The sequence below is a fragment of the Strix aluco genome, chromosome 1 (genome assembly GCF_031877795.1).
Source record: "Strix aluco isolate bStrAlu1 chromosome 1, bStrAlu1.hap1, whole genome shotgun sequence".
NCBI lineage: Eukaryota > Metazoa > Chordata > Aves > Strigiformes > Strigidae > Strix > Strix aluco.
In genome coordinates this window covers 129,485,548-129,504,589 of record NC_133931.1, presented here as the reverse complement: position 1 = coordinate 129,504,589, position 19,042 = coordinate 129,485,548, and the positions used below count along the sequence as shown (strand labels likewise).

Sequence of the window (19,042 nt, the reverse complement as noted above, 5' to 3'; positions counted from 1 at the left end):
GACAGCACACAGGAGGTTCTTAGTCAGTGCTATTTCTGAACGCTGCTCACAAAGTCACAGAGGACATCTGTACATGGGCTTTCCCCGCCATGGTGGTGCTGCTGTGACTAGGACACGCGTTCCCTTCCTGTCACTTCCATAGCTAGGCATGCCTCCTCACATAAGGGAAGACTTTTACTTTGATGTCTGCCAAACCTGGCTGCAAAGCAGTGACAGCAGACACCCTGCCGAAAACAGCACGTGGCCACCTGAGACTATACAATCCAGCCTGCTTACGTAAAAGACCTGGCTTACTGCTGTCACTCATGTCACCATGTCTCTCCTTCAGCCTGACAAGCCCATTCACCTTCCTTGACTGTGGCTGGTAAAACTGTTCTTAAGCAGCCTGGACCTATCACTAGGAGAAGTTCAATTATTAATACAGCATTTGCTAGGTACTGGTAGAACTTGAATCTGGCTGCCTGAAAGTGAGACAGAAATCCGCTGGGGTAAGGTCCAAGAATACAGAGTTTGCTAGAAGAAGAATTCCACTGCTAGTTTCATCGCACACATCTATGAGAACAAAAGCAAGCAGTGGTAGATGAGACATACGCTGGGGGAACCAGCTGTGTTAAGTTTCAGCAGCTCGCAGTTGTGATGCTCAGGAATCCCTTGGTGACCGCTTTATGAAAAACCTGATCCAGTGCCAATGTAACACACAGGCGCTTATTTAAGAATAGTTCTTCTGCTTGTAAAGTAAAAGGCACCTCAGGAGACACACACCCCACCCCACACCCCACCAAAAACCAAAACAAAACCAAGTGCATTTCTTTTTCCTCTACACTTCTTGTTCCTGTCTTGGATTGTTCTCCTCCCTCAGGTCCAGTTACCTGTTATCGCTGCCCAGATCAGTGTGTGACCTCTACCAAACTTCTCTTAAAGCTTCAGAAATTATAAAGTCATTTTTATAGTTATTATGAAGCATGCACTTAGTAAGCTGGAAATCTGCCTCCATTATCTTTTTCTGATGCTAATGTTTTTTGACAAACTTAGACTATAGTTTCTAAAGTGGTTTTAATTGACACCAGAGCTGATCCTTCCCTTTCTGTTTCTGATCCACCCCTTCTGTTCTTCCATATTCCTGCACTTTCCCCTGTTTTGCACTGGCATGTGCCTTTGTGACTGCACAGGGAAGCAGAATAGCTGTAACTCAGATCAGTGCGCTCTTTTGGGTTTTCTTCCTGGATGTTGATGGTCCAAATGGCCAGAGCATGGCAGCAGTGATAGGGAGGCAGGATTATTTGTACCAGGGCATACTGTACAGAGTGGAAATACTTTCACAACAGCGTTTGTTCAAACTGAAATGCAGACAGAAGCAGAAACACCAGCAATGTGCAAACTGTGCAAAGCCCACAGTTGTTTGGGTGCTGGAGGCAAGGCAGGAGTACACCAGCACCACCGAGTTAGTTAAAAGTCAAAACAGTTTTCAGGAAATTTCTCTCATAGCCCAGCATTATTTTATCGGCTACAACTCTGACAGTGGCAGTGGATTCAGAAGGGGATGGTGGATGGATTGTGGACTGGAGGATGTAGCTGGGTGGAGTGGGAGATTGCAGATACAGAGCAGGCATCATAGCACCAGAGGCAGCACTGGCTGCTCTAAACTGCACCCAAGCTTGCAAGTACCCACGCTGAGCCGTGTACAAAGGGGTATCAAATTATATCAGGATGCAAACTCCCAACAAGTAACTGATACAGCAACTTCACCCTAGCCCTTTCCAAAAATGTCAGCATAACTGGTACCTGTGTCTGAATCCAGTTTTAATCTCGTTATGCAAAGAACGAGATGATCATTAATAGCAGCAGCAGATGCTACTCCAGTGCCTGATGCTAGGCAAGCAAGACCTAGGTGGAAAGACAACTAAAATCACTGTCCAACAGGCAGTGAAATCACACAGGTGAGCTTGCATTTACTAGAGGGTGAAGACATGCAAGCAATGCTACCCTAGCAGTCAAAAAGCAGGAGTGGGGCAAGAAGGTACTGGTGAAAGGTATTTGGTTTAGCTGCAGGAGGCCCAGCAGGACTCTGGTGAGAACAAAATCTACTAACTTGGCACAAAGCTTTTTGAACAAGCGTAGTCTTGAAGAGGGGGTGGGCGGTGAGAAATATGTTTAATGTAATCCCTATCCACTTGCACTTTGGGAAGGGGTGATGTTTAACAACAGGCAGTCATCCCTTCCTTCCCTCCTATTGTGCATATCCCACTGCATTGTATTTCATAATAGACTTAAAACTAGTTGGGGAACAATCCATGGACCAGATTCTCAATTGCTGGTGGATATGTAGAAACAAAAATATCAATAGGGTCAAGATATTCATTAGAGGGTTTAAGTCTTAAGGTCTTCTGAAAATTTCAACAGGCACAAATAGCTTTAAAAATCTAGCCTGGTATCACCCTATGTACTTGTATAACATCCTGCATAGCACGAAGCATGTTCTAATTGCATTAAACTACTCTCTAGAAGATTCAGAAGGGGAAAAAGAACAATAGACAAGAAGTGAGAGAAACTGAACAGTATTTGTATTACAGTAAAAGTAAGAAGCACCTCTGAAGCAAGCACCTAACAGCTTAAAGAACAGCCATGACTAACAACATACCTCTGAAGAGATTAAATAAAAAAAAAAAAGACTCCCTTTTCAAACGGTGGTTTGTATGAAAACATATCGTATTGCAGCAGAATGGCATGAGGCTGGAATGTTCCAGGAATCAGGGATGCTGGAACCACCTACTCTAAAAGGCACATAATCCACCTATGCAATAGCCCATTTTCAGGATGTAATCAAGTGTCTGCATAACATGGAAATCTTATATCCTTGATCAATGAGAACAGCAAACTGTGTTAAAAAAAAGGCCCAAAACTTTGCATTTTACAGTCTCACGTCCCATTGAATCCATTTTGAAAACAGAATACTGCTCCTGGGTCTTCAATTCTATGCAGACAAATTTTAAAGTCACTTCCATTTTTAATAATGCAACACAAATAGAAATAATTCTTTATCAGAAGCATCCTCAGTTGTAGGGAATCGGGGCCACAACATACAATTACTGCATCAGAACATTTCTTGGGTGCCCTTGATTACAGCTGTTTGGATACAGCAGCTGGGTGGGCAGTTTGGAAAGGACAACAGGAATCATCAAACAGAGTTAGAGTAAGCAGACCCTGGCAGTACTGGGGAAAATAAAGTATTCAATAACTAAAGCAAGGCATGATTAGGGTGGACTGTCTGGCTTCAGGAATGTCAAAGGATTTATTTTCACAGTAAGCTGTGGGTAGACTGGTTCTGGAATATTTTTTGTTCAAAGTTCATACCGAGGTTTTAAGTTTCAAAAAGAAGCTTTTTTGAACAATTCCATTTAGCTCTAACCCAGTCTGCTTTGATCTGCATGTCATCATTACTTTGAAGGAACTAAAACATGCTGAAGACACCCAGAAAATACTGTCTGGTTTTGCTAGAAATTGTATTATTCATACAAAAGTTATTCCCAGCAAACACATGATTTGGGGGTTTAGGATTTCTTCCCTTGCACTCATGAGTAGATGCTAAAATTGAGAACCTTTGTATATTGGCAAAATAATGAAGGACATAGTTATTAGTAACTCCTTGTGGCTACCCTGATACCACAACCTACAAAACTGAAGTTAATTCAGTATACTTTTAAGGCTTGTGACTAATTTAGGAGAAACTTGACTCATTCTCCTCTTAGAAAACCATTTGAATAGCTAAAACAGAAGCGTGGGGGGAAAAAGATAAAAAAAATAAACGATCACCTTCTTAAATTGATTTAAAAACTCTAGTTCTCCATACAAATTCCTCTTTCATTGTATATATAATAGGAATAAAAGCAGAAAAAAATCAGCAGGATTGCTGAATTTAGCTCAGTGAGTCTAAACTTCAAAGGCATTTCTATGAAATAAAGACCAAATCAATAGGCACTTTACATTGCCTTTACAGTAAAATTATGTGACCCTTTTATTCAGGTTTGCTTATCTTACATTGTAATAACATCCAGGGTAACAGAGACTAAAACCTCCAAACTATCTCTTTTTAGTTAAATATTGCAACAAAGTATTTTATACTAGAACATGTTGCCTGTCTAACTCCCATTCCAGACAAATTAATTTAACTTTCTATTCCTTTATTAAGTAAATAAGTATAAACCCCAGGCAGCTTGCTTACAAGAAAATCTGGATTTATGAATTTGGAAAAAAAAGACCAACACACAAAAAAATCCAACCTCAACAAACAAATAAAACCAGAATGAGCCTGTATTCCAATTGCAGTTACACATTTATTTCATTGCCTGAAAGGATGCACAAGAAATCAGGCTACTTCTGCACAGCAGGAACATTTTTTAAAGTCATATTATAGAAAAAACCCCACCAATGTTATTTAAAAATACAAAACTCTGGAAAAAAGGTACCTCATTCAGGATTAGTCTATTTCATTACAGACGTGATAATTCAAAGCACTAAACTAATCACTTCAAATCTTTGACTATGAAGAAGTCTGGTTAAAATACAGGGTTTGAGCTGTATGGTAGAATTTACATAAGATAATCATATTGTTCTCTTCTACAAAGCTCCACAGCCCTCTGGGCCGCACGATTCAGCTGGGCCAGAACCAGTTGTATACAGAGGAGGGAGAAAATGGTTGGTTGTGCAACCACATTATCTGATATGGAGCAAGCACTTATTTACATTGGAAGGAAGCTCTGGAGGTCAACTGCTTCTATCCTCTACCCAGGGCAATCTTCAAAGCTTCAAAGGCTGCTCAAGGCTGTTCTCAATTAAGTTCAGAGTATCTCCAAGGATGGAGATCCCACAGCCTCTCTGGGCAACTTATCCCAGCATCTGATCGCCCTCATGGTGTAAATATTTTCCTAATGTCTAACTGAAACATCCCTTGCTGGAACTTTTTCTGTTGTCTCTAGCTCTATCACCCAGTTCCTCCAAGAAGAGTCTGGTTCTGTCTTCTCTGTACCCTCCCATTAATTGAAAACAAGATCCTCCCTCTAGTCTTCTCAGACACCCAGCTCTTCCAGCTTCTCCTTTTACATTATGTGCTCCTGCCCCATAATTATCTTGGCAGTCTTCCTCTAGACCTGCTCAAATATGTTAGGATCTCTCCTATACTGGGGAGCACAAAACTAGACTCTGCTTCAGATGCAGTCACACAAATGCCAAGCTGACAGAAATGCTCACTTCTCTCAGCTACTGGCTTCATTCCTGGTAAGTAAAGGTACATAACTGACTCACATTTAACTTGGTGTCCACCAGGAAAGTGATGTCATTTGCTGCAATGTCACTTTCTAGCCATTGGTTCCCAGCCTGTACTACTGCACAGGGTGACTCTGTTTCAATTTTCAGACTCTGTTGAACACCACAAGGTTCTTGTCAGCCCATTTCTCCAGCCTGTTGAGGTCCCTCAGAAGAGCAGCCCTGTCTCCAGCACACATAACCTGGTGTCATCAAGAAGCTTGCTGATGGTATATTCCATTGCCTCATCCAGGTAGTTAATGAAGATTATAAATGCAAAACTGCATTATTTAATCTTAGTGAATACTAATTATCATGTCCTGAAAAGGATAAAGGACTTCCAAGTAGTTTAATTTTAACTAATTAACAGGTTGGTAAATGGGATGTTACAAAGAACTTGTATTTCAATACTCAAACCACCAAATAAAGCCTCTTCAGTATTTTTTTTTTAATGGGCAGTTTGTGCTTGGTGACTCATTGAAATTGCTCCAACGAAACATTTCTCTCCAACACATCCTTCTAAATATGGAGAACTAAATACATGAATTATCTGTGTCAGTGACTCTCAAGAAGTCAGAGAAAAGGGCCTAAATGAAGAGCCGTTGTATGTTTGTACTGCAATAAGCTACAGAGCTGGCAGTAACAGCTCAGTACTGCAGGATGCGTACCTCCATATACAAGCTTTTGGAGAACACAAGTAACTGGAGTACTTCCATAAAGAACAAACACCACATCTTCAAATTGTGTATAACTCACAGTGCTGCACAGGCCTAGATTATTTGGTATTACAATTTTGTAACAGAACTATTCCTACAGAATAGGTGTGTAAGATCATTGCTGAAGAACCCCATGTTCTGCTATCATGAAGTCTACTACATAGCTGTGTCTCAAGATCTGAGCTTTAAAATACCAAAATCCTCACCTTATGGGTACAGAGATAACTTCAACTATTTAGCAAATGTGAATGAAACTGCATCAGTCAATAAATTCTTTAAAATGCTAAAACATATAACCTGCATTATCAGACAGCTGGAACTTTTGTCTTCATAGTTTAGTAGCTACACACTTCTGCAGTTTCTTCAAGACACTGATGAAATCCACCATTTTGATAGACTAACGAGAAATTTTCTGGGCCTTACTCTGCCAGGACATTTCCACATGTTTATCTGTAGTCTTTCAACATAATAGAGAGTTAACTGGAGATTAATACATTTCCTTGTCCCCAGCTGCTTAGAGATCTAGAACAGCAGAGCCACCCAAATTTTAAAAAAAATCCTAAAAAAGTAACAATTCTGCAAGTAATTTACAGGCAAGGTAATAAGAAAAAGAACATTTCAGAGGAAAATTCTATTGCAACAGCATTTACAGGTTGCTACTGCTGAAAATTAGTCCTGATGTACATCCAGCCTTGCATATATTATTTTTATATCTTACACACATAGTAGCTAATAAAAATACAAAGAAAGACCACAACTACATATCACAGCAGTACACTAACAACCAAACCCTTAGTACAGAGAAGAGTTCATTAGTGAATTACAGCAGCCCTAAAATTCCTATTCTTAAGTCTATGATAAATTTTAATGGCACCAGTATTTAATGTAATGGTAGTGCAAAAACATAGACAAGTATATTTCATGACCTTTTCTCATAATTTTTCAGCTATTTCTCCAAAGACTGGTTCATAACAGGAAATAATTTAAATTATCATCATTATCAGTGTTTCATCTGTGCATCCTAAAAAATACACTCTTGGTTTTCAATACAGTAAGATTTTGAGTTTCTATACAAGAGCTCTGATAGAAATATACACCATTTTTAACTTTGACTTCAAAATTCCTATTAGAAATCCATTTGAAATAAAGGGGTTGGGGGGATTGCTATCTCAATTAACATCTGTAAAAGCTCCTTGAAGAGGAGATCTTAAGTGGATTGTAAACACAGCTCAAACTAATAAATATACTAAATACAATTTTCTCCACTAAGTTATTTCATTTGTAGTAATTTACAATCAGGACCAAAACCAGCTGCATGCAAACAGAACATGATGTTCCTACAGTCACTTAAAGTACCTGCTATAAGAACAAGAAGGGCCTGTTTTTAAAGCAGAATTATATTTATAAACTAGAAAAATCGAATTCATTTCTATGCCAAATTCCAAGAAGAGAGATGATCAGGTGAAGTACTTGGAGCAGAGAATCAGTTTCCAACTTATATTTACATTTAACTGCAATTGAATATAGAGTATATAACCCAGTCAAGAAATATGCCATTAGTATATACATAATTAGCATTATATATGTTAACTTTAAGTGTATTTTCCCAGAAATAGATTTGAAACCTCCAAAGCTGTGTCTTTCCTCCAGTCATCCTTCATTAAAGAAAAAAAAAAAGAAGACAGAAGAGAGAGATCACCAACACTCCTATAGCACATTTTTCAAAAGTCAGTATTTTAACTGTTTAAGACAATTACCACAGAATTAAACTGCATAAGAATATTCACAATTAGTGGCAATTCTTTTACCACTTTTCATATAAGTTATCTCACAGGTTACCCCTAGCTGACATCATCTATCTGAGCCTAAGTCAAACCAAGTCAAAACAAAATTACGTTTTCCTTTCTATAGCCTTTAATTCTATGTGAATTACAGTTAAATCTTAATTCAGGTTAGTATTCACATAAAAACTTGCCCACTTGACTTAATTTTCCTTTAGTTTATCTTACTTCTTGCTAGTGCTTTTCTTCACAGCCTATGCAAGACTATGTGTCTCTCTCTGTTTTCATCTGCTAAGAACTGTTTAGAATTTCTAGTCACACAGAAGTGCCAAATCATTGATGCTGGTCAAAAAAACCCAAACCCAACACCACAGCATGTCTGAAAAGGTGTCACTCATCCAATTAACTTCATGAGACAGAGGCATCAGGTAATTATAACACAGCGTACCAGCCATTATCACAGCAGATGATGCTGAAGACGATCCCGACTCCATAAAAACATTCTGCAAGAGCAGATCAAAGCTACAAGCCATTCATGTCAACAGAAGAAACAAACCTTTGCTTCAAGAGGCACAAGACAATAATGAAACACAAAACAATAATCAGAAAAATATGGAGGGAAGATAGAAAGAAGCAAGAAAAATAAGAACAAATAATATTCAGAAGCTAGAATGCCATATAAATAAATACAGAAGAAACACCAACACAACACTAAGATAGAACAGCTACTACAAGGTACAGCAGACACACTGCATAGAAGAGAAATAACACAAACCTCTATAATAGTAGTCATCACGGTTCAAGAATATAAACAAACCTCTTATGGGTAAGTTATACTTTTGTTAGCTTGCATAAATGGAAAAGGATTTAAATGCACCAGATTTAAAGTTACTGCATGAAGAAGAAAAAAAAATCTGACTCCATGAAATGTATTTTAGTACCTTAAGTTAATCCAAAATTTGAAAACACGCAATGGACCTTTTCTTTAATAAGCATTTATTATCTTCCTACCTCTGATAATGACTCCTGAAAAGAAGCGCCACACTTAAATATAAGAACTTAAATAACATTGCAGAAAAACAGCCACACTTACAAACATTTCTTAAAGTTGGATGTAGGAAGTATACAAGTGGTGATTTACTTTCTTGCTTAATACAAAGAATAACCTACAACCAATTGGTCTCTTTGATAGCAAAACAACTCTCTTTAGGTTCTTTTGGTTTTCAAAGCCTATCGTCCAGTTACTAGAAGCCAAGGCTCTTAAACTGACTTGTATTGTATACAGTCTTGCAGACGGTCCAGAAATCAATCATTCTTGATCTTTTCCTCTAAACTGTGCTTTGCTTCAGAGTGCTACAGTCGGAGAGGGTTCTGCCTATGCCTCACAGACTGTCAACTGTACATATAAATGGAGTAGTTCAGATCATTCCAGCAAACTTAAGGATTCACTCAAAATACCACAGTGACTCGGAAATGCCTAGACTGTACTTTTGAACACAGCCTTTATTATAAAGCAAGGACTAAGATGTTCACAGCAGTTTAAAAATACTCCTTTAAAATGAATATACACCATTTGGCTACCACATGACAGCCCTTATACCATGGAACATGGTGACTGCAGTATTTCCAAAAGTCTTTTCGGTTTATTTACTTGTATGCTTCCAGGGTTCTGTTTTCGCAATAAAAGCATCAATCAAAATTGAATACCTTTTTTTTGTTGCTGTTATTTTTGTCGGAGAGAAAAGGAAAACATAAATGCAGTGAAGAGATATAGAGAAGTAGCAGCCAATAACTAGGTTTCTACTTCCCAGAATGCTATAGAGCATGGCAGAGTACACAACAGAAGTTAGAATCATAGAATCATTTAGGCTGGAAAAGACCTTTAAGATCATCAAGTCCAACTGTAAACCTAACACTGCCAAGTCCACCACTAAACCATGTCCCTAAGCGCCACATCTACACGTCTTTTAAATACCTCCAGGGATAGTGACTCAACCACTTCCATGGGCAGCCTGTTCCAATGCTTGACAACACTTTCGGTGAAGAAATGTTTCCTAATTTCCAATCTAAACCTCCCCTGGCGCAACTTGAGGCCATTTCCTCTTGTCCTATCACTTGTTACTTGGGAAGAGACCGACAACACCCACCTCATTACAACCTCCTTTCAGGTAGTTGTAGAGAGCAATAACGTCTCCCCTGAGCCTCCTTTTCTCCAGGCTAAACAACCCCAGTTCCCTCAGCCACTCCTCGTAAGACTTGTTCTCTAGACCCTTCACCAGCTTCGTTGCTCTTCTCTGGACACGCTCCAGCACCTCAATGTCTTTCCTGTAGTGAGGGCCTAAAACTGAACACAGTAATTGAGGTGCGGCCTCACCAGTGCTGAGTACAGGGGTAAGATCACTTCCCCAGCCCTGCTGGTCACACCTTTTCCAATACAAGCCAGGATGCTGTTAGCCACCTGGGCACACTGCCAGTTCATGTTCATCCAGCTGACTAACACCCCTGAGTCCTTTCCCACCGGGCAGCTTTCTAGCCACTCTTCCTCAGGCCTGTAGCATTGCATGGGGTTGTTTGACCCAAGCGCAGGACCCGGCACTCAGCTTTGGTGAACCTCACACAGTGGGCCTGAGCCGATCAATCCAGCCTGTCCAGATCCTTCTGTAGAGCCTTCCTATCCTCAAGCAGATCAACACTCTCACTCAACTTGGTGTCATCTGCAAACTTACTGAGGGTGCACTTGATTGCCTTGGCCAATTACTGATAAAGATACTAAACAGAACTGGCCCCAATACCGAGTCCTGGGGAACACCACTTGTGACTGGGCACCAACTGGATTTAACTCCATTCACCACAACTTTTTGGGCCTGGCCATCCAGTCAGTATTTTACCCATCCAAGCCATGAGAAGTCAGTTTCTCCAGAGAATGCCGTGGGAAATGGTGTCAGAGGCTTTACTAAAGTCTAGGTAGACAACATCCACAGCCTTTCCCTCATTCACTAAGCGGGTCACCCTGTCACAGAAGGAGATCAGGTTAGTCCAGCAGGACCTGTCTTTCATAAACCCAGGCTGACTGGGCCTGATCACCCGGTTGTCCTGTACGTGCCACATGACAGCACTCAAGATGATCTGCTCCACAACCTTCCCCGGCACCAAGGTCAGACTGACAGGCCTGTAGTTCCCCAGATCCTCCTTCTGGCCCTTCTTGTAGATGGGCGTCACATTTGCTAATCTTCAGTCAACGGGGACCTCCCCGGTTAGCCAGGACTGCTGATAAATGACTGAAAATGGCTTGGTGAGCACTTCTGCCAGCTCCCTCAGTACCCTGGGGTGAATCCCATCCCACCCCATAGACTTGTGTGTGTCTTAAGTGGTGCAGCAGGTCGCTAACCATTTCCCCTTGGATTATGGGGGTATCATTCTGCTCCCCATCCCTGTCTTCCAGCTCAGGGGGCTGGGTACCTGGAAAATAACTGGTCTTACTATTAGACTGAGGCAAAGGCGGCATGAAATACCTCAGCCTTTTCCTCACCCTTTGTCACTATGTTTCTACCCACATCCAATAAAGGATGGAGATTCTCCTTAGCCTTCCTTTTGTTGCTAATGTATTTATAGAAACACTTTTTACTGTCTTTTACGGCAGTAACCAGATTAAGTTCTAGTTGGGATCTGGCCCTTCTAATTTTCTCCCTGCATAACCTTGCGACATCCTTGTAGTCCTCTGAGTTGCCTGCCCCTTCTTCCAAAGCACATAAACTCTCCTTTTCTGACCTGAGCTCCAGCCAAAGCTCTCTGTTCAGCCAGGCCAGTTTTCTTCTCTGCCAGCTCATCTTTTAGCACGTGGGGACAGCCTGCTCTTGCACCTTTAAGATTTCCTTCTTGAAGAATGTCCAGCCTTCCTGGACTCCTTTGCCCTTCAGGAATGCCTCCCAAGGGACTTTATCAACCAGGCTCCTAAACAGGCCAAAGTCAGCCCTCCAGAAGTCCCAAGGTAGCGGTTCTGCTGACCCCCCACCTTACTTCTCCAAGAAATGAAAACTCTTATCATTTTGTGATCACTATGCCCAAGGTAGCCTCCAACCATCACATCACCCACAAGTCCTTCTCTGTTTGCAACCAACAGGTCCAGCGGAGCACCTCCCCAAGTTGGCTCACTCACCAGCTGTGTCAGGAAGTTATCTTCCACACGCTCCAGGAACCTCCTAGACTGTTTCCTCTCTGCTGTATTATATTTCCAGCAGACATCCAGTAAGTTAAAGTCCCCCATGAGAACAAGGGCTAGCAATTGTGAGACCTCTCCCAGCTGCTTATAGAATATTTCTGCCTCTTCATCCTGTCTGGGTGGTCTATAACAGACTCCCACCATGATACCTGCCTTGTTGGCCTTCCCCCTGAGTCTTACCCATAGAAACTCAACCCTATCGTCACTATCATTAAGCTCTAAACAATCAAAACACTCCCTAACATACAGGGCTACCCCACTGCCTCTCCTTCTCAGCCTATGCCTTCTGAAGAGTTCACAGCCATTGCAGCACTCCAGTTCTGTGAGTCATCCCACCATGTTTCCGTGATGGCAACTACATCACAGTTTTCCTTCTGCATGATGGCTTCCAGCTCCTCCTGTCTGTTGCCCATGCTGCATTCATTGGTGCAGATGCACTTCACCTGGGCTATTGATCCCGCCACCTCTTTGAAGGGAGAAGCCCTAATTCCTATGTGACCATTCTCAGACACTTCCGTGGTTTCTAACACATCAATAACCCTCGTGTCTTTGCTGCCACATGGATCTCCATCCCCTACCCCCACTGAGGTGGCAGACCAAAGGACCTTGCTAGCACACCATCCCTCAAACATTGGCATGCCACCCCCAGGCTTATCTCTAGCAAGCCTGGTTTCATCCTTTTCCCTCTTCAAATCTAGTTTAAGGCTCTTTCAACGAGCCCTGCTAACTCCTGTGCAAAGAACCTTTTTCCCCTTTGAGACAGGTGTACCCCATCTGTTGACAGCAGGCCTGGTGTCATGTAAGCCAACCCATGATCAAAAAACCCCAAATTCTGCCAGTGACACCAGGCTTGGAGCCAGGTATTGATCTGCTGGCTCTTCCTGTTTCTTCCCTCATCACTCCCTGCAACTGGAAAGATAGAGGAGAACTCTACTTGTGCTCCTGATCCTTTAACCAGTCGTCCCAAGGCCCTGAACTCTCTCTTGATTGCCCTCAGACTTCTTGTTGCAACTTCATCGCCGCTTCTTGAAAAATCAATAATAGATAATAATCTGAGGGCCATACCAGGGTAGGAAGCTTTCTCTTCACATCTTTAACCGGGCCCCAGACTTCCCTAAGAAGTAGGTCTGGTCTGCATATTGGGCCTTCTGTTCCCTTCAGAAGAGAGTCTCCTATGACAATGACCCATCTTTTTTTTCTTTATGGGAGCAGTTTTGATGCAGCAGGGCGTAGGCTGACTTAACCTCAGTGGCACCTCCAAGCTAGATGAACCATCGTCCTCATTATTCTTTGGTTCCACTTGCAGAGTCTCACACCTGTTATGCAAGGGCACCTGGGAAGGTGGAGTAGTCACAGAGGAGATGCAGCTGTGACACCAGGCAGGAACTTGTTGCCATTGCCTCCTGTTCCTTAAGTCACTGTGTTCAGCCAGACAATTCTCTGTATCATGCATCCTGTTAAGTTCTTCAGGTACGTCAAAATGGTAAGCACAAGCCATGGGGAAACTCCCTTAAGTAGGGAAAATCCCCAAGAGATTTAATGAAGTTGTCTCCAACACAGAAGCCTACACATAAGAACTATTTTATATGTAATTAATAATACACTGCCTCAGTTGTCATGATGTAGTATTTAAACTACACTTATTGTCAAAGAATAATGTTACCATACTGCAGGCTGTGTGCAAACATTGATTCCTAGGTGCAAGTTTACACTCCAACATAAAACTTACTTTTAGAGAATTTATTTTGGCCCCTCATCTTCCTTGTCAGTACAGAACTGAACAAGAAAAGTTACAAGAGGAACCCTACAGACAACACTGCCATACAGCTGCTCTGTGAAACCAAGCCAGGAAGGATCCAAGGCATTCAGCAAAGAGGCCCTTCTACTTCCCTGCAGTAACCCATTTACGACCTGTTACCATATTTTTACTGCAATTATCCTTCAACAGTCAGAATTCAGAATTTGTGTTTTAAAATATAAATCAAAGCAAAACCACTAAATGAAGATATCTCTTAAGCAACTCCCACAAACCCCCTTAAAGAAAATTCAAGGATATTAGCAGTACTACAAATTAGCTTTACGTCAAAAGAAGTGTTTGTCTTATCTAGAAACATGGTGATTCTTCTGTTGGGAAAACAGGAGGGTTAAGGATACACATAAATGTGAATTTGAAATGTTAATCTATATTATATATGAGATGTTTGCAACTTCTGAATATTACTTTCAATTACCAAAAACAAGAATACAGGAAGAGGATTGGGGAAATAACAAGGACTCCCTCCAACCACCTCTGCACACCAATAAGAGAAAACCCTGGCTGATTTTACATAGACACTTATTTCTTTTTATTTTCACAGTACAATTTAAGGTACGTGAGACCAAAACCAAAGAAGCAGAAAGTAAGGACTGTACTGTTAACAAAGCACGTAAAGGAAATTCAGAAAACATTTTAAAATAAAGACAACAAAACAACTGACTAGTATCTGCCTTTCTCCAAAATGATTCTTGGACTAATAAACTGAAGATACTCCACTATTGCTACACTTATTTGTACAGCACTCCTAGTATTTTTTGAAATAAGACAGATAGATACATACATACATATAAAAACATAAATTAAGACAGTCTGGAATGAAAACATATTATTTCACTGATACTAGAGAAGACAATTTAATATTCCTCAGAAAAAAAAAAAATCACAGAATCACAGAATGGTTTGGGTTGAAAGGAACCTTTAAAGATCATCACAGGCAGGGACATCTTTCAGTACATCAGGTTGCTCAAAGCTCTGTCCAACCTGGCCTTGAACACTTTTCCAGTGGTGGGCCATCCACAACTTCTCTGGGCAACCTGTGCCAGTGTCTCACCACCCTCATCATAAAAAATTTCTTCCTTATTTCCAATCTAAATCTACCCTCTTTCAGTTTAAAACCGTTGCTCCTTGTCCTGTCACTACAGGCCTTGGTAAAAAGGTGCTCTCAATCTTTCTTATAGGCCTCTTTATATATAGAAAGGCTGCAACAAGGTCTCCCTGAAGCCTTCTCCAGGGTGAATAACCCCAGATCTCTCGGCCTTTCTTCGCAGGAGGCGTTCCAGCCCTCTGACCATTTTTGTGACCCTCCTCCAGACCTGCTCCAACAGGTCCATGTCCTTCTTACGCTGGGGACTCCAGAGCTGGACACAGCACTTCAGGTAGGGTCTCACCAGAGTGGAGTAGAGGGGCAGAATCCCCTCCCTTGACCTACCACACTTCTCTTGATGCAGCCCAGGATATGGTTGGCTTTCTGGGCTGCGAGCGCACATTGCTGGCTCACGTTCAATTTTTTGTCCACCAGTATCCTCAAGTCCTTCTCTGCAGGTCTGCTCTCAATCCCCCAGTCTGTACTGATATTGGGGATTGCCCTGGCCCAGGTGGAGGACCTTGTTCTTGGCCTTTCATAATAGCAAACAAAGACTATTTTTACTGGTTCCACTTTAAATCTGGAAGACATTTAGCGGTTCTGAAGAAAACTAGCAGTTTTTAAACACTAGGTAGACTTCTCTGGCTTGAACTTCCAATGTAATATAATCTTGCATGAAACTTCCTTTGTCCCTAAAGTTTACATATATGTGTGATTTCAGTAATGCTCCACAGAAAAGTATGTGGCATGCATTTTGGGAGGAAGGAGGGCAAGTGGTAAAGTCTTGTCTGATGATGATGGTGTTGAAAACCAGCTTCCCCTGTCATTTTGAACATTTCAGAATTTCCACAGGGCTGCTGTTCCAGCAAAACAGATCTGTTTGCTATGTCATTATCAATTATGCGCATACAGTAATGTGATTAGAAACGTTAACTGGTTCAGCACATGTATTTGTAACCTCCAGTTTCTCAATTTTCTTTCTTGCTGGCATGAGTCACCTTAGCAAAGGCGACAAAACTTCAACAGTGACAACTGCAGAGATGAACTACAAGTTTTCAGATTCTGAGGTGAAGGTACTTAACTAGTCAGGTAGCAGTAACTACACAATATCTAAAAAGCAAAGCTAAAACTAAAAACCCCAAACAAACAAATGAAAAAAAAAAAATCCCAAAACCACACATACACAAACCAACAAAAAACCTAAAAACCAAACAAGAAACCTAGAACATCCCCATCCCACCAAAAAAAAAAAAAAAAAACCCCCAAAAATCACCACAAACCCTGCTAGCCAAACTGGTTAACAATTAATAAACAAAGCTCTATTACTGAAACAGAAAGCAATGTAAATCAAATGAAATCAATCACAGCAGTGGGTGAGAAACTACTCAGGACAGATTAAATCAGGCATAGTGTTAAAAAGGTCTTATGTAGCAAACAAAGACATAATGACATTTTCTAAAACCATTTTTTTATAGTTGTTCCATTGAAAAAAGGCTGACAGCTGTAGAAGGCATTCCCTTTTAAATTTACATATTTAGTTTCCTTTAATTTTCTGGAGTGTGTATGCCCGATAGGAACATATAACAAACAGGTACATGTAAACTTCCATAAAATATATGTCTAGGAAACTCCATGTTTTTTCAATAAACCTAATAATGTACTTACATATGTACATACCTAGTCCTATCTAGATGTGTATGGCACAAGCAAAAATTAGAGGGACTGCATAAAACTTACTTGCTTAATTTTTGTCTTTTGTCTACTGATACTATTATTATTACAATAGCATCTTTTTTTTTGTTTTGTTTTTTAATTTTCATTCATAATATTCTGCTGATGTGTATACATGTATATGACGACAGGGTACCACCAGCATTGTTTAGCTTTTTAGTATATTTCTAGTAATATTTTTATTCAGGAATAATATATTGTATTCTTAAAATATTTTATTATTTTGTTTAAGGACTAAAGTAAAATTTGTTAAAGAAGGAATTGCTCGAGTACAGGATGACAAAATCTTGGAATGAAAATTTCCAGAAGCCTCTTCTGTAATTTGGTTTCTTATTTGAAAGAACAGCTATTTGCTCTTTCCATGTCCGGGGGTGGGGGGGAAGTTGCTATAAATTCTACTACTTCACTTCTGTGTAGACACCTCAACTAAATAAGCCACATGTTTTAAAAGTTGAAAAATGCTGTTACTTTCCATATGACTAAATCCTTTTTTTTTTCCTTCCCAAGAAGAGTATTCTTCCCCTGTACCCAAGACAGATTAAAGAGAAATTAATCCACCATGCTTCATATTGAAAATCAAAGAGATGAAAGTAAGGATAAAATACCCATATGTGTGTGAAGAGACACAGTCTCTTTTCATTGCCAATCTCTACAGCTAATAATTCTCTCAGAAGTGGTCTCTCTCTTTAGGGAATGTACTTAAACTACAGTACACCTACCGATGTTATACCTACAACTAAAACTCCATTTCTGGAGCTGGTAAGCACAGAAATGCACTCAAAGAAAAAAGCGCAATCAATGATGATTAGTAATGATGGAGGGGTCCATGCAAACAATTTAAGCTGCGGTATTAGTGCCTTACTCTGCAGAGCATGTTTTTGTGACTCCACATTTCCTCTGCATACTATTTGAACTGTAAATAAAAGACAGACTAAGCACTCACGAATTATCAAGGTTCTTCTTCTTTTTTAAAAGTCGCCCAATTTCCAGCATGTGTTTAGACATGCCTGGGAGAGTGATACTGCTACTTACGTAAAACTGTTACAGTATCAAGACTCAAATTTTTCTCTGAGAAAAAAAAAAATAAAGTAAAACGCGAGCTCACGAGCGTTCAATTTCATTCACGAAAGGCTGTTCAGGCCGGCGTTACCCGGCCTGGAAGCAAGGTTACCCCGCCACAGCTCACCCAGCGGCACACGCTCCCACTCCGGCGGCTCACACTTTGTCCCTGCTGCCTTCGAGGCAGGATTTCCAGGCTACGAGCGAGGCGGGCATGAGCTCCACAGCGGGGGCCGGCTGAAGCCAGGCCGTCGGGCAGCTCCAAACTTTCCGACGGTCCTGGCCGCGGGAGCCCCGCCGCCCCGGGGCTGCAGCTGCCGAGCCCCCTCACCCGCCCGGTTTCCGGGCGAGCCCCCCTGCCCTCCGCCGCCGCGGGGCGCGGCGCCTGGCGGGAGCCTGGGCCGGAGGCGGCGGCCTCCCCCCCCTCCCCAACAACCCAGCCCGCCGCCTCCCGCCATTACGCTCCCCCACAGCCCCCTGCCCACCGGGGCCCGCGCTGCCGGGGGCCGTCCACACACCGGCAGCGCCGCCGCGCGCGGGGACGGCCAGTCTCGGTAACCTGCGGCTTGTTTACCTCCGCACGGCGGCGATACCCTCCGCTCTCGCCTCCTCCGCCCCGCTCCCCTCGCCTGCCGACGGCGCCCCCAGAGCCGCCTCCCGGCCCGCCCCACCCGCGCTGCGGCGGGCTGCCGACGCCCAGATGTGCAAAGTCTTCCCGGCTGCGTCCGCGGCCGGACTCGCCTCGGCCGCCCGCAGCCCCGCGGACCCCGCCCGAGCCTCCCCGGGCGGCGCCGGGATCGCCGCCAGCGCCGCGGGGCACTCACCGGCTCCTTACAGGGGCTCTCCCCGGCCCTTCCCGGCGCCTCCGCGACCGCCACCCAGCGCCTCCATTTGCTCAGCGGCCGCTCCTCTCTCCCTCTCCCCCTGCTCCGCTCCGGGTACGGCGCCCTCTGGAGCGCCCGCTCCGCGGGGGGCTCCGGCCCGCGGGCAGCCGGGGGCGTCACTCGGCGGCTGAAGCAGCGCGGAGTGCCCGGCGGCGAGGCTCCCTCCGCGCAGGCAGGGCGTTGCGGCTGCCGCCGCCTCGCTGCCCCTTTGTTCGGCAGCGGCGCTGACAGCTGCTGGCGGCGCTCCCCGGGCCCGGGCGGCCGCTTCACCTCAGCGCCTCCCGGCCTGCCAGCAGCGCCTCATGCTCCCGGCCCGGCCCGCCGCCCGGTCTCGCTCCCCCTTTCTCCCCTCGCGGTCAGCAACCGGCGGCGGCCCCAGCACAGCACTTCAGGCCGCCGACCCGGAAACTCATCGGCAGCCGAGGCCCGCGGGGCTCCGACGGGAAGCGGATCC

General features: G+C 43.0%; 1 protein-coding gene across 5 annotated transcripts in view; it reads right to left on the bottom strand.

Moving 5' to 3' along the window:
• Positions 1-18,970, bottom strand: part of ANKIB1 (ankyrin repeat and IBR domain containing 1) — a 104,333-nt gene extending 85,363 nt beyond the window's left edge. For 2 of the 5 annotated variants that reach the window (XM_074835473.1, XM_074835482.1), the window contains exon 1: positions 18,529-18,970. The gene's annotated coding sequence lies outside the window, so the exon portion shown is untranslated. Of the gene's footprint in view, positions 1-18,278; positions 18,302-18,528 lie in introns of those variants that run through there. The other 3 variants (XM_074835436.1, XM_074835465.1, XM_074835457.1) reach the window with 2 other exon arrangements.
• Positions 18,971-19,042: the final 72 nt, after the last annotated feature.